This window comes from Triturus cristatus, chromosome 5_1 (genome assembly GCF_964204655.1).
Source record: "Triturus cristatus chromosome 5_1, aTriCri1.1, whole genome shotgun sequence".
Lineage (NCBI taxonomy): Eukaryota > Metazoa > Chordata > Amphibia > Caudata > Salamandridae > Triturus > Triturus cristatus.
This window is the reverse complement of record NC_140587.1, coordinates 935,509,858-935,534,823: the sequence shown is the minus strand read 5'-3', so window position 1 is coordinate 935,534,823 and position 24,966 is coordinate 935,509,858.

Genomic DNA, 24,966 nt, shown 5'->3' with positions numbered 1-24,966 from the left:
CGCCCGATTATTGACGAAAGAGATAACCACCCCCTCTTACGACATGCTTCAGAAACGAAAAAAATGGTCCATTTTCCATTGTTGCGTCTTTGAACGACAATTCACATTTGTACGTGGATAATCACTTTTAGAGATAAAATTAGATGTTTAAAGTCATTTTCAAGCTTCCAGGGGCCCTAAACACGAGATTTGAGAAATGGGTAAACGTTAATGAAAATGGCCAATTTACTCACTCTGCGGCCTTAAAAAGTGTTTCTCCTCCACAGAAAGTGAATAAAAGACCATTTGGAGGCCTTTATTGTTCAATCAAAAACGCCCGTTTTTTGGTGAAAGATATAACCACCCCCCCTTACGACATGCTTCAGAAACGAAAAAAATGGTCCATTTTCAAATGTTGCGTCTTTGAACTACTATTCACATTTGTACGTGGATAATCACTTTTAGAGATAAAATGAGATGTTTAAAGTGATTTACAAGCTTCCAGGGGCCCTAAACACAACATATGAGGAATGGGTAAATATGAATGAAAATGGCCAATTTACTCACTCTGAGGCCTTAAAAAGTGTTTCTCCTCCACGGGAAGTGAATTAAATAACATTTGGAGGCCTTTATTGTTCAAGAGAAAACGCCTGATTTTTGATGAAAGAGATAACCACCCCCCCTTACGACATGCTTCTGAAACTAAAAAAATGGTTCATTTTCAAATGTTGCGTCTTTGAACTACAATTAACATTGTACGTGGATAATCACTTTTAGAGATAAAATGAGATGTTTAAAGTGATTTTCAAGCTGCCAGGGGCCCGAAACACAAGATTTGAGAAATGGGTAAAAGTGAATGAAAATGGCCAATTTACTCACTCTGCGGCCTTAAAAAGTGTTTCTCCTCCACGGGAAGTGAATAAAATAACATTTGGAGGCCTTTATTGTTCAATCCAAAATGCCAGTTTTTTGGTGAAAGAGATAACCACCCCCCCTTACGACATGCTTCAGAAACGAAAAAAATGGTCCATTTTCAAATGTTGCGTCTTTGAACTACAATTCACATTTGTACATGGATATTCACTTTTAGAGATAAAATTAGATGTTTAAAGTGATTTTTAAGCTTCCAGGGGCCCTAAACACAAGATTTGAGGAATGGGTAAATGTGAATGAAAATGGCCAATTTATTCACTCTAAGGCCTTAAAAAGTTTTTCTCCACCCCGGAAAGTGAATTAAATAACATTTGTAGGCCTTTATTGTTCAATCAAAAAAGCCTGATTTTTGATGAAAGAGATAACCACCCCCCCTTACGACAAGCTTCGGAAACTAAAAAAATGGTCCATTTTGAAATGTTGCCTCTTTGAACTACAATTCACATTTGTACGTGGAAAATCACTTTTAGAGATAAAATGAGATGTTTAAAGTGATTTTCATGCTTCCAGGGGCCCTAAACACAAGATTTGAGGAATGGGTAAAAGTGAATGAAAATGGCCAATTTACTCAGTCTGAGGCCTTAAAAAGGGTTTCTCCTCCACGGGAAGTGAATTAAATAACATTTGTAGGCCTTTATTGTTCAAGCAAAAACGCCCGATTATTGACGAAAGAGATAACCACCCCCCCTTACGACATGCTTCAGAAACGAATAAAATGGTCCGTTTTCAAATGTTGCGTCTTTGAACGACAATCCACATTTGTACGTGGATAATCACTTTTAGAGCTAAAATTAGATGTTTTAAGTGATTTTCAAGCTTCCATGGGCCCTTAACACAAGATTTGAGGAATGGGTAAATGTGTATGAAAATGGCCAATTTACTCATTCTGAGGCCTTAAAAAGTGTTTCTCCTCCACGGGAAGTGAATAAAATAACATTTGGAGGCCTTTATTGTTCAATCAAAAACGCCTGTTTTTTGGTGAAAGAGATAACCACCCCCCTTTACGACATGCTTCAGAAACGAAAAAAATGGTCCATTTTTTAAATGTTGCGTCTTTGAACGACAATTCACATTTGTACGTGGAAAATCACTTTTAGAGCTAAAATTAAATGTTTAAAGTGATTTTCAAGCTTCCATGGGCCCTTAACACAAGATTTGAGAAATGGGTAAACGTGAATGAAAATGGCCAATTTACTCACTCTGCGGCCTTAAAAAGTGTTTCTCCTCCACGGAAAGTGAATAAAATAACATTTGGAGGCCTTTATTGTTCAATCAAAAATGCCAGTTTTTTGGTGAAAGATATAACCACCCCCCCTTACGACATGCTTCAGAAACGAAAAAAATGGTCCATTTCAAATGTTGCGTCTTTGAACTACAATTCACATTTGTACGTGGATAATCACTTTTAGAGATAAAATGAGATGTTTAAAGTGATTTTCAAGCTTCCAGGGGCCCTAAACACAAGATTTGAGGAATGGGTAAATGTGTATGAAAATGGCCAATTTACTCATTCTGAGGCCTTAAAAAGTGTTTGTCCTCCACGGGAAGTGAATTAAATAACGTTTGTAGGCCTTTATTGTTCAAGCGAAAACGCCCGATTATTGACGAAAGAGATAACCACCCCCCTTAAGACATGCTTCAGAAACAAAAAAATGGTCTGTTTTCAAATGTTGCGTCTTTGAACGACAAAACACATTTGTACGTGGATAATCAATATTAGAGCTAAAATTAGATGTTTAAAGTGATTTTCAAGCTTCCATGGGCCCTTAACACAAGATTTGAGAAATGGGTAAACGTGAATGAAAATGGCCAATTTACTCACTCTGCGGCCTTAAAAAGTTTTTCTCCACCCCAGAAAGTGAATTAAATAACATTTGTAGGCCTTCATTGTTCAATCAAAAACGCCTGTTTTTTGGTGAAAGAGATAACCACCCCCCCTTTACGACATGCTTCAGAAACGAAAAAAATGGTCCATTTTCAAATGTTGCGTCTTTGAACGACAATTCACATTTGTACGTGGATAATCACTTTGAGAGCTAAAATTAGATGTTTAAAGTGATTTTCAAGCTTCCATGGGCCCTAAACACAAGACTTGAGAAATGGGTAAAAGTGAATGAAAATGCCCAATTTACTCATTCTGAGGCCTTAAAAAGTGTTTGTCCTCCACGGGAAGTGAATTAAATAACATTTGTAGGCCTTTATTGTTCAAGCGAAAACGCCCGATTATTGACGAAAGAGATAACCACCCCCCTTACGACATGCTTCAGAAACAAAAAAAATGGTCCGTTTTCAAATGTTGCGTCTTTGAACGACAATCCACATTTGTACGTGGAAAATCACTTTTAGAGCTAAAATTAGATGTTTAAAGTGATTTTCAAGCTTCCATGGGCCCTTAACACAAGATTTGAGAAATGGGTAAAAGTGAATGAAAATGGCCAATTTACTCACTCTGCGGCCTTAAAAGGTGTTTCTCCTCCACGGAAAGTGAATAAAATAACATTTGGAGGCCTTTATTGTTCAATCAAAAACGCCCGTTTTTTGGTGAAAGATATAACCACCCCCCTTACGACATGCTTCAGAAACGAAAAAAATGGTCCATTTTCAAATGTTGCGTCTTTGAATTACAATTCACATTTGTACGTGGATAATCACTTTTAGAGATAAAATGAGATGTTTAAAGTGATTTATTATGCTTCCAGGGGCCCTAAACACAAGATTTGAGGAATGGGTAAATGTGTATGAAAATGGCCAATTTACTCATTCTGAGGCCTTAAAAAAAGTTTGTCCTCCACGGGAAGTGAATTAAATAACGTTTGTAGGCCTTTATTGTTTAAGTGAAAACGCCCGATTATTGACGAAAGAGATAACCACCCCCTTACGACATGCTTCAGAAACAAAAAAAATGGTCCGTTTTCAAATGTTGCGTCTTTGAACGACAAAACACATTTGTACGTGGATAATCACTTTTAGAGCTAAAATTAGATGTTTAAAGTGATTTTCAAGCTTCCAGGGGCCCTAAACACAAGATTTGAGAAATGGGTAAACGTGAATGAAAATGGCCAATTTACTCACTCTGCGGCCTTAAAAAGTTTTTCTCCACCCCAGAAAGTGAATTAAATAACATTTGTAGGCCTTTATTGTTCAATCAAAAACGCCTGTTTTTTGGTGAAAGAGATAACCACCCCCCTTTACGACATGCTTCAGAAACGAAAAAAATGGTCCATTTTCAAATGTTGCGTCTTTGAACGACAATTCACATTTGTACGTGGATAATCACTTTGAGAGCTAAAATTAGATGTTTAAAGTGATTTTCAAGCTTCCATGGGCCCTAAACACAAGACTTGAGAAATGGGTAAAAGTGAATGAAAATGCCCAATTTACTCATTCTGAGGCCTTAAAAAGTGTTTGTCCTCCACGGGAAGTGAATTAAATAACATTTGTAGGCCTTTATTGTTCAAGCGAAAACGCCCGATTATTGACGAAAGAGATAACCACCCCCCTTACGACATGCTTCAGAAACAAAAAAAATGGTCCGTTTTCAAATGTTGCGTCTTTGAACGACAATCCACATTTGTACGTGGATAATCACTTTTAGAGCTAAAATTAGATGTTTAAAGTGATTTTCAAGCTTCCAGTGGCCCTAAACACAAGATTTGAGAAATGGGTAAAAGTGAATGAAAATGGCCAATTTACTCATTCTGAGGCCTTAAAAAGTGTTTGTCCTCCACGGGAAGTGAATTAAATAACATTTGTAGGCCTTTATTGTTCAAGCGAAAACGCCCGATTATTGACGAAAGAGATAACCACCCCCCTTACGACATGCTTCAGAAACAAAAAAAATGGTCCGTTTTCAAATGTTGCGTCTTTGAACGACAATCCACATTTGTACGTGGATAATCACTTTTAGAGCTAAAATTAGATGTTTAAAGTGATTTTCAAGCTTCCAGTGGCCCTAAACACAAGATTTGAGAAATGGGTAAAAGTGAATGAAAATGGCCAATTTACTCATTCTGAGGCCTTAAAAAGTGTTTCTCCTCCACGGGAAGTGAATTAAATAACATTTGGAGGCCTTTATTGTTCAAGCGAAAACGCCTGATTTTTGATGAAAGAGATAACCACCCCCCCTTACGACATGCTTCTGAAACTAAAAAAATGGTTCATTTTCAAATGTTGCGTCTTTGAACTACAATTAACATTGTACGTGGATAATCACTTTTAGAGATAAAGTGAGATGTTTAAAGTGATTTTCAAGCTTCCAGGGGCCCTAAACACAAGATTTGAGAAATGGGTAAAAGTGAATGAAAATGGCCAATTTACTCACTCTGCGGCCTTAAAAAGTTTTTCTCCTCCACGGGAAGTGAATAAAATAACATTTGGAGGCCTTTATTGTTCAATTAAAAATGCCAGTTTTTTGGTGAAAGAGATAACCACCCCCCCTTACGACATGCTTCAGAAACAAAAAAATGGTCCATTTTCAAATGTTGCGTCTTTGAACTACAATTCAAATTTGTGCGTGGATATTCACTTTTAAAGATCAAATGAGATGTTTAAAGTGATTTTCATGCTTCCAGGGGCCTTAAACACAAGATTTGAGGAATGGGTAAAAGTGAATGAAAATGGCCAATTTACTCACTCTGAGGCCTTAAAAAGTGTTTCTCCTCTACGGGAAGTGAATTAAATAACATTTGGAGGCCTTTATTGTTCAAGCGAAAACTCCTGATTTTTGATGAAAGAGATAACCACCCCCCCTTACGACATGCTTCTGAAACTAAAAAAATGGTTCATTTTCAAATGTTGCGTCTTTGAACTACAATTAATATTGTAAGTGGATAATCACTTTCAGAGATAAAATGAGATGTTTAAAGTGATTTTCAAGCTTCCAGGGGCCCTAAACACAAGATTTGAGGAATGGGTAAATGTGAATGAAAATGGCCAATTTATTCACTCTGAGGCCGTAAAAAGTTTTTCTCCACCCCAGAAAGTGAATTAAATAACATTTGTAGGCCTTTATTGTTCAATCAAAAACGCCAGATTTTTGATGAAAGAGATAACCACCCACATTACGACATGCTTCAGTAACTAAAAAAATATTCCGTTTTCAAATGTTGCCTCTTTGAACTACAATTCACATTTGTACGTGGAAAATCACTTTTAAAGATAAAATGAGATGTTTAAAGTGATTTTCATGCTTCCAGGGGCCTTAAACTCAAGGTTTGAGGAATGGGTAAAAGTGAATGAAAATGGCCAGTTTACTCCTTCTGCGGCCTTAAAAAGTGTTTCTCCTCCACGGGAAGTGAATAAAATAACATTTGGAGGCCTTTATTGTTCAATCAAAAACGCCCGTTTTTTGGTGAAAGATATAACCACCCCCCCTACGACATTCAGAAACGAAAAAAATGGTCCATTTTCAAATGTTGCGTCTTTGAACTACAATTCACATTTGTACGTGGATAATCACTTTTAGAGATAAAATGAGATGTTTAAAGTGATTTTCAAGCTTCCAGGGGCCCTAAACACAAGATTTGAGGAATGGGTAAATGTGTATGAAAATGGCCAATTTACTCATTCTGAGGCCTTAAAAAGTGTTTGTCCTCCACGGGAAGTGAATTAAATAACGTTTGTAGGCCTTTATTGTTCAATCAAAAACGCCCGTTTTTTGGTGAAAGATATAACCACCCCCCCTTACGACATGCTTCAGAAACGAAAAAAATGGTCCATTTTCAAATGTTGCGTCTTTGAACTACAATTCACATTTGTACGTGGATAATCACTTTTAGAGATAAAATTAGATGTTTAGAGTGATTTTCAAGCTTCCAGGGGCCCTAAACACAAGATTTGAGAAATGGGTAAATGTGAATGAAAATGGCCAATTTATTCACTCTGAGGCCTTAAAAAGTTTTTCTCCACCCCAGAAAGTGAATTAAATAACATTTGTAGGCCTTTATTGTTCAATCAAAAACGCCCGATTTTTGATGAAAGAGATAACCACCCCCCTTACGACATGCTTCAGAAAATAAAAAATGGTCCGTTTTCAAATGTTGCCTCTTTGAACCACAATTCACATTTGTACGTGGAAAATCACTTTTAAAGATAAAATTAGATGTTTAAAGTGATTTTCATGCTTCCAGGGGCCTCAATCACAAAATTTGAGGAATGGGTAAAAGTGAATGAAAATGGCCAATTTACTCACTCTGCGGCCTCAAAAAGTGTTTCTCCTCCACGGGAAGTGAATAAAATAACATTTGGAGGCCTTTATTGTTCAATCAAAAACGCCTGTTTTTTGGTGAAAGAGATAACCACCCCCCTTTACGACATGCTTCAGAAACTAAAAAAATGGTCCATTTTTTAAACGTTGCGTCTTTGAACGACAATTCACATTTGTACGTGGAAATCACTTTTAGAGATAAAATTAGATGTTTAAAGTGATTTTCAAGCTTCCAGGGGCCCTAAACACAAGATCTGAGGATTGGGTAAAAGTGAATGAAAATGGCCAATTTACTCACTCTGCGGCCTTAAAAAGTGTTTCTCCTCCACGGGAAGTGAATAAAATAACATTTGGAGGCCTTTATTGTTCAAGCGAAAACGCCCGATTATTGACGAAAGAGATAACCACCCCCCCCTTTACGACATGCTTCAGAAACGAAAAAAATGGTCCATTTTCAAATGTTGCGTCTTTGGACGACAATTCACATTTTTACGTGAATAATCACTTTTAGTGATAAAATTGGATGTTTAAAGTGATTTTCAAGCTTCCAGGGGCCCTAAACACAAGATTTGAGGATTGGGTAAAAGTGAATGAAAATGGCCAATTTACTCACTCTGCGGCCTTAAAAAGTGTTTCTCCTCCACGGGAAGTGAATAAAATAACATTTGGAGGCCTTTATTGTTCAAGCGAAAACGCACGATTATTGACGAAAGAGATAACCACCCCCTCTTACGACATGCTTCAGAAACGAAAAATATGGTCCATTTTCAAATGTTGCGTCTTTGAACGACAATTCACATTTGTACGTGGATAATCACTTTTAGAGATAAAATTAGATGTTTAAAGTGATTTTCAAGCTTCCAGGGGCCCTAAACACAAGATTTGAGAAATGGGTAAACGTGAATGAAAATGGCCAATTTACTCACTCTGCGGCCTTAAAAAGTGTTTCTCCTCCACCGAAAGTGAATAAAATAACATTTGGATGCTTTTATTGTTCAATCAAAAACGCCCGTTTTTTGGTGAAAAAGATAACCACCCCCCCTTACGACATGCTTCAGGAAACGAAAAAAATGGTCCATTTTCAAATGTTGCGTCTTTGAACTACAATTCACATTTGTACGTGGATAATCACTTTTAGAGATAAAATTAGATGTTTAAAGTGATTTACAAGCTTCCAGTGGCCCTAAACACAAGATTTGAGGAATGGGTAAACGTGAATGAAAATGGCCAATTTACTCACTCTGCGGCCTTAAAAAGTTTTTCTCCACCCCAGAAAGTGAATTAAATAACATTTGTAGGCCTTTATTGTTCAATCAAAAACGCCTGTTTTTTGGTGAAAGAGATAACCACCCCCCCTTTACGACATGCTTCAGAAACGAAAAAAATGGTCCATTTTCAAATGTTGCGTCTTTGAACGACAATTCACATTTGTACGTGGTTAATCACTTTTAGAGCTAAAATTAGATGTTTAAAGTGATTTTCAAGCTTCCATGGGCCCTAAACACAAGATTTGAGAAATGGGTAAAAGTGAATGAAAATGCCCAATTTACTCATTCTGAGGCCTTAAAAAGGGTTTCTCCTCCACGGAAAGTGAATAAAATACCATTTGGAGGCCTTTATTGTTCAATCAAAAACGCCCGTTTTTTGGTGAAAGATATAACCACCCCCCCTTACGACATGCTTCAGAAACAAAAAAATGGTCCATTTTCAAATGTTGCGTCTTTGAACTACAATTCACATTTGTACGTGGATATTCACTTTTAAAGATCAAATGAGATGTTTAAAGTGATTTTCATGCTTCCAGGGGCCTTAAACACAAGATTTGAGGAATGGGTAAAAGTGAATGAAAACGGACAATTTACTCACTCTGAGGCCTTAAAAAGTGTTTCTCCTCTACGGGAAGTGAATTAAATAACATTTGGAGGCCTTTATTGTTCAAGCAAAAACGCCTGATTTTTTATGAAAGAGATAACCACCCCCCCTTACGACATGCTTCTGAAACTAAAAAAATGGTTCATTTTCAAATGTTGCGTCTTTGAACTACAATTAACATTGTAAGTGGATAATCACTTTTAGAGATAAAATGAGATGTTTAAAGTGATTTTCAAGCTTCCAGGGGCCCTAAACACAAGATTTGAGGAATGGGTAAATGTGAATGAAAATGGCCAATTTACTCATTCTGAGGCCTTAAAAAGTGTTTCTCCTCCACGGGAAGTGAAAAAAATAACATTTGGAGGCCTTTATTGTTCAATCAAAAACGCCCGTTTTTTGGTGAAAGAGATAACCACCCCCCTTACGACATTCAGAAACGAAAAAAATGGTCCATTTTCAAATGTTGCGTCTTTGAACTACAATTCACATTTGTACGTGGATAATCACTTTTAGAGATACAATTAGATGTTTAAAGTGATTTACAAGCTTCCAGGTGCCCTAAACACAAGATATGAGGAATGGGTAAATATGAATGAAAATGGCCAATTTATTCACTCTGAGGCCTTAAAAAGTTTTTCTCCACCCCAGAAAGTGAATTAAATAACATTTGTAGGCCTTTATTGTTCAATCAAAAACGCCCGATTTTGGATGAAAGAGATAACCACCCCCCTTACGACATGCTTCAGAAACTAAAAAAATGGTCCGTTTTCAAATGTTGCCTCTTTGAACCACAATTCACATTTGTACGTGGAAAATCACTTTTAAAGATAAAATGAGATGTTTAAAGTGATTTTCATGCTTCCAGGGGCCTTAATCACAAAATTTGAGGAATGGGTAAAAGTGAATGAAAATGGCCAATTTACTCACTCTGCGGCCTCAAAAAGTGTTTCTCCTCCACGGGAAGTGAATAAAATAACATTTGGAGGCCTTTATTGTTCAATCAAAAACGCCTGTTTTTTGGTGAAAGAGATAACCACCCCCCTTTACGACATGCTTCAGAAACGAAAAAAATGGTCCATTTTTTAAATGTTGCGTCTTTGAACGACAATTCACATTTGTACGTGGAAATCACTTTTAGAGATAAAATTAGATGTTTAAAGTGATTTTCAAGCTTCCAGGGGCCCTAAACACAAGATTTGAGGATTGGGTAAAAGTGAATGAAAATGGCCAATTTACTCACTCTGCGGCCTTAAAAAGTGTTTCTCCTCCACGGGAAGTGAATTAAATAACATTTGGAGGCCTTTATTGTTCAAGCGAAAACGCCCGATTATTGACGAAAGAGATAACCACCCCCTCTTACGACATGCTTCAGAAACGAAAAAAATGGTCCATTTTCCATTGTTGCGTCTTTGAACGACAATTCACATTTGTACGTGGATAATCACTTTTAGAGATAAAATTAGATGTTTAAAGTCATTTTCAAGCTTCCAGGGGCCCTAAACACGAGATTTGAGAAATGGGTAAACGTTAATGAAAATGGCCAATTTACTCACTCTGCGGCCTTAAAAAGTGTTTCTCCTCCACAGAAAGTGAATAAAAGACCATTTGGAGGCCTTTATTGTTCAATCAAAAACGCCCGTTTTTTGGTGAAAGATATAACCACCCCCCCTTACGACATGCTTCAGAAACGAAAAAAATGGTCCATTTTCAAATGTTGCGTCTTTGAACTACTATTCACATTTGTACGTGGATAATCACTTTTAGAGATAAAATGAGATGTTTAAAGTGATTTACAAGCTTCCAGGGGCCCTAAACACAACATATGAGGAATGGGTAAATATGAATGAAAATGGCCAATTTACTCACTCTGAGGCCTTAAAAAGTGTTTCTCCTCCACGGGAAGTGAATTAAATAACATTTGGAGGCCTTTATTGTTCAAGAGAAAACGCCTGATTTTTGATGAAAGAGATAACCACCCCCCCTTACGACATGCTTCTGAAACTAAAAAAATGGTTCATTTTCAAATGTTGCGTCTTTGAACTACAATTAACATTGTACGTGGATAATCACTTTTAGAGATAAAATGAGATGTTTAAAGTGATTTTCAAGCTGCCAGGGGCCCGAAACACAAGATTTGAGAAATGGGTAAAAGTGAATGAAAATGGCCAATTTACTCACTCTGCGGCCTTAAAAAGTGTTTCTCCTCCACGGGAAGTGAATAAAATAACATTTGGAGGCCTTTATTGTTCAATCCAAAATGCCAGTTTTTTGGTGAAAGAGATAACCACCCCCCCTTACGACATGCTTCAGAAACGAAAAAAATGGTCCATTTTCAAATGTTGCGTCTTTGAACTACAATTCACATTTGTACATGGATATTCACTTTTAGAGATAAAATTAGATGTTTAAAGTGATTTTTAAGCTTCCAGGGGCCCTAAACACAAGATTTGAGGAATGGGTAAATGTGAATGAAAATGGCCAATTTATTCACTCTAAGGCCTTAAAAAGTTTTTCTCCACCCCGGAAAGTGAATTAAATAACATTTGTAGGCCTTTATTGTTCAATCAAAAAAGCCTGATTTTTGATGAAAGAGATAACCACCCCCCCTTACGACAAGCTTCGGAAACTAAAAAAATGGTCCATTTTGAAATGTTGCCTCTTTGAACTACAATTCACATTTGTACGTGGAAAATCACTTTTAGAGATAAAATGAGATGTTTAAAGTGATTTTCATGCTTCCAGGGGCCCTAAACACAAGATTTGAGGAATGGGTAAAAGTGAATGAAAATGGCCAATTTACTCAGTCTGAGGCCTTAAAAAGGGTTTCTCCTCCACGGGAAGTGAATTAAATAACATTTGTAGGCCTTTATTGTTCAAGCAAAAACGCCCGATTATTGACGAAAGAGATAACCACCCCCCCTTACGACATGCTTCAGAAACGAATAAAATGGTCCGTTTTCAAATGTTGCGTCTTTGAACGACAATCCACATTTGTACGTGGATAATCACTTTTAGAGCTAAAATTAGATGTTTTAAGTGATTTTCAAGCTTCCATGGGCCCTTAACACAAGATTTGAGGAATGGGTAAATGTGTATGAAAATGGCCAATTTACTCATTCTGAGGCCTTAAAAAGTGTTTCTCCTCCACGGGAAGTGAATAAAATAACATTTGGAGGCCTTTATTGTTCAATCAAAAACGCCTGTTTTTTGGTGAAAGAGATAACCACCCCCCTTTACGACATGCTTCAGAAACGAAAAAAATGGTCCATTTTTTAAATGTTGCGTCTTTGAACGACAATTCACATTTGTACGTGGAAAATCACTTTTAGAGCTAAAATTAAATGTTTAAAGTGATTTTCAAGCTTCCATGGGCCCTTAACACAAGATTTGAGAAATGGGTAAACGTGAATGAAAATGGCCAATTTACTCACTCTGCGGCCTTAAAAAGTGTTTCTCCTCCACGGAAAGTGAATAAAATAACATTTGGAGGCCTTTATTGTTCAATCAAAAATGCCAGTTTTTTGGTGAAAGATATAACCACCCCCCCTTACGACATGCTTCAGAAACGAAAAAAATGGTCCATTTCAAATGTTGCGTCTTTGAACTACAATTCACATTTGTACGTGGATAATCACTTTTAGAGATAAAATGAGATGTTTAAAGTGATTTTCAAGCTTCCAGGGGCCCTAAACACAAGATTTGAGGAATGGGTAAATGTGTATGAAAATGGCCAATTTACTCATTCTGAGGCCTTAAAAAGTGTTTGTCCTCCACGGGAAGTGAATTAAATAACGTTTGTAGGCCTTTATTGTTCAAGCGAAAACGCCCGATTATTGACGAAAGAGATAACCACCCCCCTTAAGACATGCTTCAGAAACAAAAAAATGGTCTGTTTTCAAATGTTGCGTCTTTGAACGACAAAACACATTTGTACGTGGATAATCAATATTAGAGCTAAAATTAGATGTTTAAATTGATTTTCAAGCTTCCAGGGGCCCTAAACACAAGATTTGAGAAATGGGTAAACGTGAATGAAAATGGCCAATTTACTCACTCTGCGGCCTTAAAAAGTGTTTCTCCTCCACGGGAAGTGAATAAAATAACATTTGGAGGCCTTTATTGTTCCATTAAAAATGCAAGTTTTTTGGTGAAAGAGATAACCACCCCCCCTTACGACATGGTTCAGAAACAAAAAAATGGTCCATTTTCAAATGTTGCGTCTTTGAACTACAATTCACATTTGTACGTGGATATTCACTTTTAAAGATCAAATGAGATGTTTAAAGTGATTTTCATGCTTCCAGGGGCCTTAAACACAAGATTTGAGGAATGGGAAAATGTGAATGAAAATGGCCAATTTATGCACTCTAAGGCCTTAAAAAGTTTTTCTCCACCCCAGAAAGTGAATTAAATAACATTTGTAGGCCTTTATTGTTCAATCAAAAACGCCCGATTTTTGATGAAAGAGATAACCACCCCCCTTACGACATGCTTCAGAAACTAAAAAAATGGTCCGTTTTCAAATGTTGCCTCTTTGAACCACAATTCACATTTGTACGTGGAAAATCACTTTTAAAGATAAAATGAGATGTTTAAAGTGATTTTCCTGCTTCCAGGGGCCTCAATCACAAAATTTGAGGAATGGGTAAAAGTGAATGAAAATGGCCAATTTACTCACTCTGCGGCCTCAAAAAGTGTTTCTCCTCCACGGGAAGTGAATAAAATACCATTTGGAGGCCTTTATTGTTCAATCAAAAACGCCTGTTTTTTGGTGAAAGAGATAACCACCCCCCTTTACGACATGCTTCAGAAACGAAAAAAATGGTCCATTTTTTAAACGTTGCGTCTTTGAACGACAATTCACATTTGTACGTGGAAAATCACTTTTAGAGATAAAATGAGATGTTTAAAGTGATTTTCATGCTTCCAGGGGCCCTAAACACAAGATTTGAGGAATGGGTAAAAGTGAATGAAAATGGCCAATTTACTCAGTCTGAGGCCTTAAAAAGTTTTTCTCCACTCCAGAAAGTGAATTAAATAACATTTGTAGGCCTTTATTGTTCAATCAAAAACGCCCGATTTTTGATGAAAGAGATAACCACCCCCCTTACGACATGCTTCAGAAACTAAAAAAATGGTCCGTTTTCAAATGTTGCCTCTTTGAACTACAATTCACATTTGTACGTGGAAAATCACTTTTAGAGATAAAATGAGATGTTTAAAGTGATTTTCATGCTTCCAGGGGCCCTAAACACAAGATTTGAGGAATGGGTAAAAGTGAATGAAAATGGCCAATTTACTCAGTCTGAGGCCTTAAAAAGGGTTTCTCCTCCACGGGAAGTGAATTAAATAACATTTGTAGGCCTTTATTGTTCAAGCAAAAACACCCGATTATTGACGAAAGAGATAACCACCCCCCCTTACGACATGCTTCAGAAACGAATAAAATGGTCCGTTTTCAAATGTTGCGTCTTTGAACGACAATCCACATTTGTACGTGGATAATCACTTTTAGAGCTAAAATTAGATGTTTTAAGTGATTTTCAAGCTTCCATGGGCCCTTAACACAAGATTTGAGGAATGGGTAAATGTGTATGAAAATGGCCAATTTACTCATTCTGAGGCCTTAAAAAGTGTTTCTCCTCCACGGGAAGTGAATAAAATAACATTTGGAGGCCTTTATTGTTCAATCAAAAACGCCTGTTTTTTGGTGAAAGAGATAACCACCCCCCTTTACGACATGCTTCAGAAACGAAAAAAATGGTCCATTTTTTAAATGTTGCGTCTTTGAACGACAATTCACATTTGTACGTGGAAAATCACTTTTAGAGCTAAAATTAAATGTTTAAAGTGATTTTCAAGCTTCCATGGGCCCTTAACACAAGATTTGAGAAATGGGTAAACGTGAATGAAAATGGCCAATTTACTCACTCTGCGGCCTTAAAAAGTGTTTCTCCTCCACGGAAAGTGAATAAAATAACATTTGGAGGCCTTTATTGTTCAATCAAAAATGCCAGTTTTTTGGTGAAAGATATAACCACCCCCCCTTACGACATGCTTCAGAAACGAAAAAAATGGTCCATTTCAAATGTTGCGTCTTTGAACTACAATTCACATTTGTACGTGGATAATCACTTTTAGAGATAAAATGAGATGTTTAAAGTGATTTTCAAGCTTCCAGGGGCCCTAAACACAAGATTTGAGGAATGGGTAAATGTGTATGAAAATGGCCAATTTACTCATTCTGAGGCCTTAAAAAGTGTTTGTCCTCCACGGGAAGTGAATTAAATAACGTTTGTAGGCCTTTATTGTTCAAGCGAAAACGCCCGATTATTGACGAAAGAGATAACCACCCCCCTTAAGACATGCTTCAGAAACAAAAAAATGGTCTGTTTTCAAATGTTGCGTCTTTGAACGACAAAACACATTTGTACGTGGATAATCAATATTAGAGCTAAAATTAGATGTTTAAATTGATTTTCAAGCTTCCAGGGGCCCTAAACACAAGATTTGAGAAATGGGTAAACGTGAATGAAAATGGCCAATTTACTCACTCTGCGGCCTTAAAAAGTGTTTCTCCTCCACGGGAAGTGAATAAAATAACATTTGGAGGCCTTTATTGTTCCATTAAAAATGCAAGTTTTTTGGTGAAAGAGATAACCACCCCCCCTTACGACATGGTTCAGAAACAAAAAAATGGTCCATTTTCAAATGTTGCGTCTTTGAACTACAATTCACATTTGTACGTGGATTTTCACTTTTAAAGATCAAATGAGATGTTTAAAGTGATTTTCATGCTTCCAGGGGCCTTAAACACAAGATTTGAGGAATGGGTAAAAGTGAATGAAAATGGCCAATTTACTCACTCTGAGGCCTTAAAAAGTGTTTCTCCTCTACGGGAAGTGAATTAAATAACATTTGGAGGCCTTTATTGTTCAAGCGAAAACGCCTGATTTTTTATGAAAGAGATAACCACCCCCCCTTACGACATGCTTCTGAAACTAAAAAAATGGTTCATTTTCAAATGTTGCGTCTTTGAACTACAATTAACATTGTAAGTGGATAATCACTTTTAGAGATAAAATGAGATGTTTAAAGTGATTTTCAAGCTTCCAGGGGCCCTAAACACAAGATTTGAGGAATGGGAAAATGTGAATGAAAATGGCCAATTTATGCACTCTAAGGCCTTAAAAAGTTTTTCTCCACCCCAGAAAGTGAATTAAATAACATTTGTAGGCCTTTATTGTTCAATCAAAAACGCCCGATTTTTGATGAAAGAGATAACCACCCCCCTTACGACATGCTTCAGAAACTAAAAAAATGGTCCGTTTTCAAATGTTGCCTCTTTGAACCACAATTCACATTTGTACGTGGAAAATCACTTTTAAAGATAAAATGAGATGTTTAAAGTGATTTTCCTGCTTCCAGGGGCCTCAATCACAAAATTTGAGGAATGGGTAAAAGTGAATGAAAATGGCCAATTTACTCACTCTGCGGCCTCAAAAAGTGTTTCTCCTCCACGGGAAGTGAATAAAATACCATTTGGAGGCCTTTATTGTTCAATCAAAAACGCCTGTTTTTTGGTGAAAGAGATAACCACCCCCCTTTACGACATGCTTCAGAAACGAAAAAAATGGTCCATTTTTTAAACGTTGCGTCTTTGAACGACAATTCACATTTTTACGTGGATAATCACTTTTAGTGATAAAATTGGATGTTTAAAGTGATTTTCAAGCTTCCAGGGGCCCTAAACACAAGATTTGAGGATTGGGTAAAAGTGAATGAAAATGGCCAATTTACTCACTCAGGCCTTAAAAAGTGTTTCTCCTCCACGGGAAGTGAATTAAATAACATTTGGAGGCCTTTATTGTTCAAGCGAAAACGCACGATTATTGACGAAAGAGATAACCACCCCCTCTTACGACATGCTTCAGAAACGAAAAAAATGGTCCATTTTCAAATGTTGCGTCTTTGAACGACAATTCACATTTGTACGTGGATAATCACTTTTAGAGATAAAATTAGATGTTTAACGTGATTTTCAAGCTTCCAGGGGCCCTAAACACAAGATTTGAGAAATGGGTAAACGTTAATGAAAATGGCCAATTTACTCACTCTGCGGCCTTAAAAAGTGTTTCTCCTCCACAGAAAGTGAATAAAATACCATTTGGAGGCCTTTATTGTTCAATCAAAAACGCCCGTTTTTTGGTGAAAGATATAACCACCCCCCCTTACGACATGCTTCAGAAACGAAAAAAATGGTCCATTTTCAAATGTTGCGTCTTTGAACTACTATTCTCATTTGTACGTGGATAATCACTTTTAGAGATAAAATGAGATGTTTAAAGTGATTTACAAGCTTCCAGGGGCCCTAAACACAAGATTTGAGGAATGGGTAAATGTGTATGAAAATAGCCAATTTATTCACTCTGAGGCCTTAAAAAGTGTTTCTCCTCCACGGGAAGTGAATTAAATAACATTTGGAGGCCTTTATTGTTCAAGCGAAAACGCCTGATTTTTGATGAAAGAGATAACCACCCCCCCTTACGACATGCTTCTGAAACTAAAAAAATGGTTCATTTTCAAATGTTGCGTCTTTGAACTACAATTAACATTGTACGTGGATAATCACTTTTAGAGATAAAATGAGATGTTTAAAGTGATTTTCAAGCTGCCAGGGGCCCGAAACACAAGATTTGAGAAATGGGTAAAAGTGAATGAAAATGGCCAATTTACTCAATCTGCGGCCTTAAAAAGTGTTTCTCCTCCACGGGAAGTGAATAAAATAACATTTGGAGGCCTTTATTGTTCAATCCAAAATGCCAGTTTTTTGGTGAAAGAGATAACCACCCCCCCTTACGACATGCTTCAGAAACAAAAAAAATGGTCCATTTTCAAATGTTGCGTCTTTGAACTACAATTCACATTTGTACATGGATATTCACTTTTAGAGATAAAATGAGATGTTTAAAGTGATTTTCAAGCTTCCAGGGGCCCTAAACACAAGATTTGAGGAATGGGTAAATGTGTATGAAAATGGCCAATTTACTCATTCTGAGGCCTTAAAAAGTGTTTGTCCTCCACGGGAAGTGAATTAAATAACGTTTGTAGGCCTTTATTGTTCAAGCGAAAACGCCCGATTATTGACGAAAGAGATAACCACCCCCCTTAAGACATGCTTCAGAAACAAAAAAATGGTCCGTTTTCAAATGTTGCGTCTTTGAACGACAAAACACATTTGTACGTGGATAATCACTTTTAGAGCTAAAATTAGATGTTTAAAGTGATTTTCAAGCTTCCAGGGGCCCTAAACACAAGATTTGAGAAATGGGTAAACGTGAATGAAAATGGCCAATTTACTCACTCTGCGGCCTTAAAAAGTGTTTCTCCTCCACGGGAAGTGAATAAAATAACATTTGGAGGCCTTTATTGTTCCATTAAAAATGCCAGTTTTTTGGTGAAAGAGATAACCACCCCCCCTTACGACATGCTTCAGAAACAAAAAAATGGTCCATTTTCAAATGTTGCGTCTTTGAACTACAATTCACATTTGTACGTGGATATTCACTTTTAAAGATCAAATGAGATGTTTAAAGTGATTTTCATGCTTCCAGGGGCCTTAAACACAAGATTTGAGGAATGGGTAAAAGTGAATGAAAATGGCCAATTTACTCACTCTGAGGCCTTAAAAAGTGTTTCTCCTCTACGGGAAGTGAATTAAATAACATTTGAAGGCCTTTATTGTTCAAGTGAAAACGCCTGATTTTTTATGAAAGAGATAACCACCCCCCCTTACGACATGCTTCTGAAACTAAAAAAATGGTTCATTTTCAAATGTTGCGTCTTTGAACTACAATTAACATTGTAAGTGGATAATCACTTTTAGAGATAAAATGAGATGTTTAAAGTGATTTTCAAGCTTCCAGGGGCTCTAAACACAAGATTTGAGGAATGGGTAAATGTGAATGAAAATGGCCAATTTATTCACTCTGAGGCCTTAAAAAGTTTTTCTCCACCCCAGAAAGTGAATTAAATAACATTTGTAGGCCTTTATTGTTCAATCAAAAACGCCCGATTTTTGATGAAAGAGATAACCACCCCCCTTACGACATGCTTCAGAAACTAAAAAAATGGTCCGTTTTCAAATGTTGCCTCTTTGAACCACAATTCACATTTGTACGTGGAAAATCACTTTTAAAGATAAAATTAGATGTTTAAAGTGATTTTCATGCTTCCAGGGGCCTCAATCACAAAATTTGAGGAATGGGTAAAAGTGAATGAAAATGGCCAATTTACTCACTCTGCGGCCTCAAAAAGTGTTTCTCCTCCACGGGAAGTGAATAAAATAACATTTGGAGGCCTTTATTGTTCAAGCGAAAACGCCCGATTATTGACGAAAGAGATAACCACCCCCTCTTACGACATGCTTCAGAAACGAAAAAAATGGTCCATTTTCAAATGTTGCGTCTTTGAACGACAATTCACATTTGTACGTGGATAATCACTTTTAGAGATAAAATTCGATGTTTAAAGTGATTTTCAAGCTTCCAGGGGCCCTAAACACAAGATTTGAGAAATGGGTAAACGTTAATGAAAATGGCCAATTTACTCACTCTGCGGCCTTAAAAAGTGTTTCTCCTCCACAGAAAGTGAATAAAATACCATTTGGAGGCCTTTATTGTTCAATCAAAAACGCCCGTTTTTTGGTGAAAGATATAACCACCCCCCCCTTACGACATGCTTCAGAAACGAAAAAAATGGTCCATTTTCAAATGTTGCGTCTTTGAACTACTATTCACATTTGTACGTGGATAATCACTTTTAGAGATAAAATGAGATGTTTAAAGTGATTTACAAGCTTCCAGGGGCCCTAAACACAAGATTTGAGGAATGGGTAAATGTGTATGAAAATGGCCAATTTACTCACTCTGAGGCCTTAAAAAGTATTTCTCCTCCACGGGAAGTGAATTAAATACCATTTGGAGGCCTTTATTGTTCAAGCGAAAACGCCTGATTTTTGATGAAAGAGATAACCACCCCCCTTACGACATGCTTCTGAAACTAAAAAAATGGTTCATTTTCAAATGTTGCGTCTTTGAACTACAATTAACATTGTACGTGGATAATCACTTTTAGAGATAAAATGAGATGTTTAAAGTGATTTTTAAGCTTCCAGGGGCCCTAAACACAAGATTTGAGGAATGGGTAAATGTGAATGAAAATGGCCAATTTATTCACTCTGAGGCCTTAAAAAGTTTTTCTCCACCCCAGAAAGTGAATTAAATAACATTTGTAGGCCTTTATTGTTCAATCAAAAAAGCCTGATTTTTGATGAAAGAGATAACCACCCCCCCTTACGACAAGCTTCGGAAACTAAAAAAATGGTCCGTTTTCAAATGTTGCCTCTTTGAACTACAATTCACATTTGTACGTGGAAAATCACTTTTAGAGATAAAATGAGATGTTTAAAGTGATTTTCATGCTTCCAGGGGCCCTAAACACAAGATTTGAGGAATGGGTAAAAGTGAATGAAAATGGCCAATTTACTCAGTCTGAGGCCTTAAAAAGGGTTTCTCCTCCACGGGAAGTGAATTAAATAACATTTGTAGGCCTTTATTGTTCAAGCAAAAACGCCCGATTATTGACGAAAGAGATAACCACCCCCCCTTACGACATGCTTCAAAAACGAATAAAATGGTCCGTTTTCAAATGTTGCGTCTTTGAACGACAATCCACATTTGTACGTGGATAATCACTTTTAGAGCTAAAATTAGATGTTTTAAGTGATTTTCAAGCTTCCATGGGCCCTTAACACAAGATTTGAGGAATGGGTAAATGTGTATGAAAATGGCCAATTTACTCATTCTGAGGCCTTAAAAAGTGTTTCTCCTCCACGGGAAGTGAATAAAATAACATTTGTAGGCCTTTATTGTTCAAGCAAAAACGCCCGATTATTGACGAAAGAGATAAACACCCTCCCTTACGACATGCTTCAGAAACGAATAAAATGGTCCGTTTTCAAATGTTGCGTCTTTGAACGACAATCCACATTTGTACGTGGATAATAACTTTTAGAGCTAAAATTAGATGTTTTAAGTGATTTTCAAGCTTCCAGGGGCCCTAAACACAAGATTTGAGAAATGGGTAAAAGTGAATGAAAATGGCCAATTTACTCACTCTGAGGCCTTAAAAAGTGTTTCTCCTCCACGGGAAGTGAATAAAATAACATTTGGAGGCCTTTATTGTTCAATCAAAAACCACTTTTTTTTGGTGAAAGAGATAACCACCCCCCTTTACGACATGCTTCAGAAACGAAAAAAATGGTCCATTTTTTAAATGTTGCGTCTTTGAACGACAATCCACATTTGTACGTGGAAAATCACATTTAGAGCTAAAATTAAATGTTTAAAGTGATTTTCAAGCTTCCATGGGCCCTTAACACAAGATTTGAGAAATGGGTAAACGTGATTGAAAATGGCCAATTTACTCACTCTGCGGCCTTAAAAAGTGTTTCTCCTATACGGAAAGTGAATAAAATAACATTTGGAGGCCTTTATTGTTCAATCAAAAATGCCCGTTTTTTGGTGAAAGATATAACCACCCCCCCTTACGACATGCTTCAGAAACGAAAAAAATGGTCCATTTTCAAATGTTGCGTCTTTGAACTACAATTCACATTTATACGTGGATAATCACTTTTAGAGATAAAATGAGATGTTTAAAGTGATTTTCAAGCTTCCAGGGGCCCTAAACACAAGATTTGAGGAATGGGTAAATGTGTATGAAAATGGCCAATTTACTCATTCTGAGGCCTTAAAAAGTGTTTGTCCTCCACGGGAAGTGAATTAAATAACGTTTGTAGGCCTTTATTGTTCAAGCGAAAACGCCCGATTATTGACGAAAGAGATAACCACCCCCCTTACGACATGCTTCAGAAACAAAAAGATGGTCCGTTTTCAAATGTTGCGTCTTTGAACGACAAAACACATTTTTACGTGGATAATCACTTTTAGAGCTAAAATTAGATGTTTAAAGTGATTTTCAAGCTTCCAGGGGCCCTAAACACAAGATTTGAGAAATGGGTAAACATGAATGAAAATGGCCAATTTACTCACTCTGCGGCCTTAAAAAGTGTTTCTCCTCCACGGGAAGTGAATAAAATAACATTTGGAGGCCTTTATTGTTCAATTAAAAATGCCAGTTTTTATGGTGAAAGAGATAACCACCCCCCCTTACGACATGCTTCAGAAACAAAAAAATGGTCCATTTTCAAATGTTGCGTCTTTGAACTACAATTCACATTTGTACGTGGATATTCACTTTTAAAGATCAAATGAGATGTTTAAAGTGATTTTCATGCTTCCAGGGGCCTTAAACACAAGATTTGAGGAATGGGTAAAAGTGAATGAAAATGGCCAATTTACTCACTCTGAGGCCTTAAAAAGTGTTTCTCCTCTACGGGAAGTGAATTAAATAACATTTGGAGGCCTTTATTGTTCAAGCGAAAACTCCTGATTTTTGATGAAAGAGATAACCACCCCCCCTTACGACATGCTTCTGAAACTAAAAAAATGGTTCATTTTCAAATGTTGCGTCTTTGAACTACAATTAACATTGTAAGTGGATAATCACTTTCAGAGATAAAATGAGATGTTTAAAGTGATTTTCAAGCTTCCAGGGGCCTTAAACACAAGATTTGAGAAATGGGTAAACGTGAATGAAAATGGCCAATTTATTCACTCTGAGGCCTTAAAAAGTTTTTCTCCACCCCAGAAAGTGAATTAAATAACATTTGTAGGCCTTTATTGTTCAATCAAAAACGCCCGATTTTTGATGAAAGAGATAACCAACCCCCTTACGACATGCTTCAGTAACTAAAAAAATGGTCCGTTTTCAAATGTTGCGTCTTTGAACTACAATTCACATTTGTACGTGGATAATAACTTTTAGAGATAAAATGAGATGTTTAAAGTGATTTTCAAGCTTCCAGGGCCCCTAAACACAAGATTTGAGGAATGGGTAAATGTGTATGAAAATGGCCAATTTACTCATTCTGAGGCCTTAAAAAGTGTTTGTCATCCACGGGAAGTGAATTAAATAACGTTTGTAGGCCTTTATTGTTCAATCAAAAATGCCCGTTTTTTGGTGAAAGATATAACCACCCCCCCTTACGACATGCTTCAGAAACGAAAAAAATGGTCCATTTTCAAATGTTGCGTCTTTGAACTACAATTCACATTTGTACGTGGATAATCACTTTTAGAGATAAAATGAGATGTTTAGAGTGATTTTCAAGCTTCCAGGGGCCCTAAACACAAGATTTGAGAAATGGGTAAATGTGAATGAAAATGGCCAATTTATTCACTCTGAGGCCTTAAAAAGTTTTTCTCCACCCCAGAAAGTGAATTAAATAACATTTGTAGGCCTTTATTGTTCAATCAAAAAAGCCTAATTTTTGATGAAAGAGATAACCACCCCCCCTTACGACATGCTTCGGAAACTAAAAAAATGGTCCGTTTTCAAATGTTGCCTCTTTGAACTACAATTCACATTTGTACGTGGAAAATCACTTTTAGAGATAAAATGAGATGTTTAAAGTGATTTTCATGCTTCCAGGGGCCCTAAACACAAGATTTGAGGAATGGGTAAAAGTGAATGAAAATGGCCAATTTACTCACTCTGCGGCCTTAAAAAGTTTTTCTCCACCCCAGAAAGTGAATTAAATAACATTTGTAGGCCTTTATTGTTCAATCAAAAACGCCTGTTTTTTGGTGAAAGAGATAACCACCCCCCCTTTACGACATGCTTCAGAAACGAAAAAAATGGTCCATTTTCAAATGTTGCTTCTTTGAACGACAATTCACATTTGTACGTGGATAATCACTTTGAGAGCTAAAATTAGATGTTTAAAGTGATTTTCAAGCTTCCATGGGCCCTAAACACAAGACTTGAGAAATGGGTAAAAGTGAATGAAAATGCCCAATTTACTCATTCTGAGGCCTTAAAAAGTGTTTGTCCTCCACGGGAAGTGAATTAAATAACATTTGTAGGCCTTTATTGTTCAAGCGAAAACGCCCGATTATTGACGAAAGAGATAACCACCCCCCTTACGACATGCTTCAGAAACAAAAAAAATGGTCCGTTTTCAAATGTTGCTTCTTTGAACGACAATTCACATTTGTACGTGGATAATCACTTTGAGAGCTAAAATTAGATGTTTAAAGTGATTTTCAAGCTTCCATGGGCCCTAAACACAAGACTTGAGAAATGGGTAAAAGTGAATGAAAATGCCCAATTTACTCATTCTGAGGCCTTAAAAAGTGTTTGTCCTCCACGGGAAGTGAATTAAATAACATTTGTAGGCCTTTATTGTTCAAGCGAAAACGCCCGATTATTGACGAAAGAGATAACCACCCCCCTTACGACATGCTTCAGAAACAAAAAAAATGGTCCGTTTTCAAATGTTGCGTCTTTGAACGACAATCCACATTTGTACGTGGAAAATCACTTTTAGAGCTAAAATTAGATGTTTAAAGTGATTTTCAAGCTTCTATGGGCCCTTAACACAAGATTTGAGAAATGGGTAAAAGTGAATGAAAATGGCCAATTTACTCACTCTGCGGCCTTAAAAGGTGTTTCTCCTCCACGGAAAGTGAATAAAATAACATTTGGAGGCCTTTATTGTTCAATCAAAAACGCCCGTTTTTTGGTGAAAGATATAACCACCCCCCTTACGACATGCTTCAGAAACGGAAAAAATGGTCCATTTTCAAATGTTGCGTCTTTGAACTACAATTCACATTTGTACGTGGATAATCACTTTTAGAGATAAAATGAGATGTTTAAAGTGATTTATTATGCTTCCAGGGGCCCTAAACACAAGATTTGAGGAATGGGTAAATGTGTATGAAAATGGCCAATTTACTCATTCTGAGGCCTTAAAAAGAGTTTGTCCTCCACGGGAAGTGAATTAAATA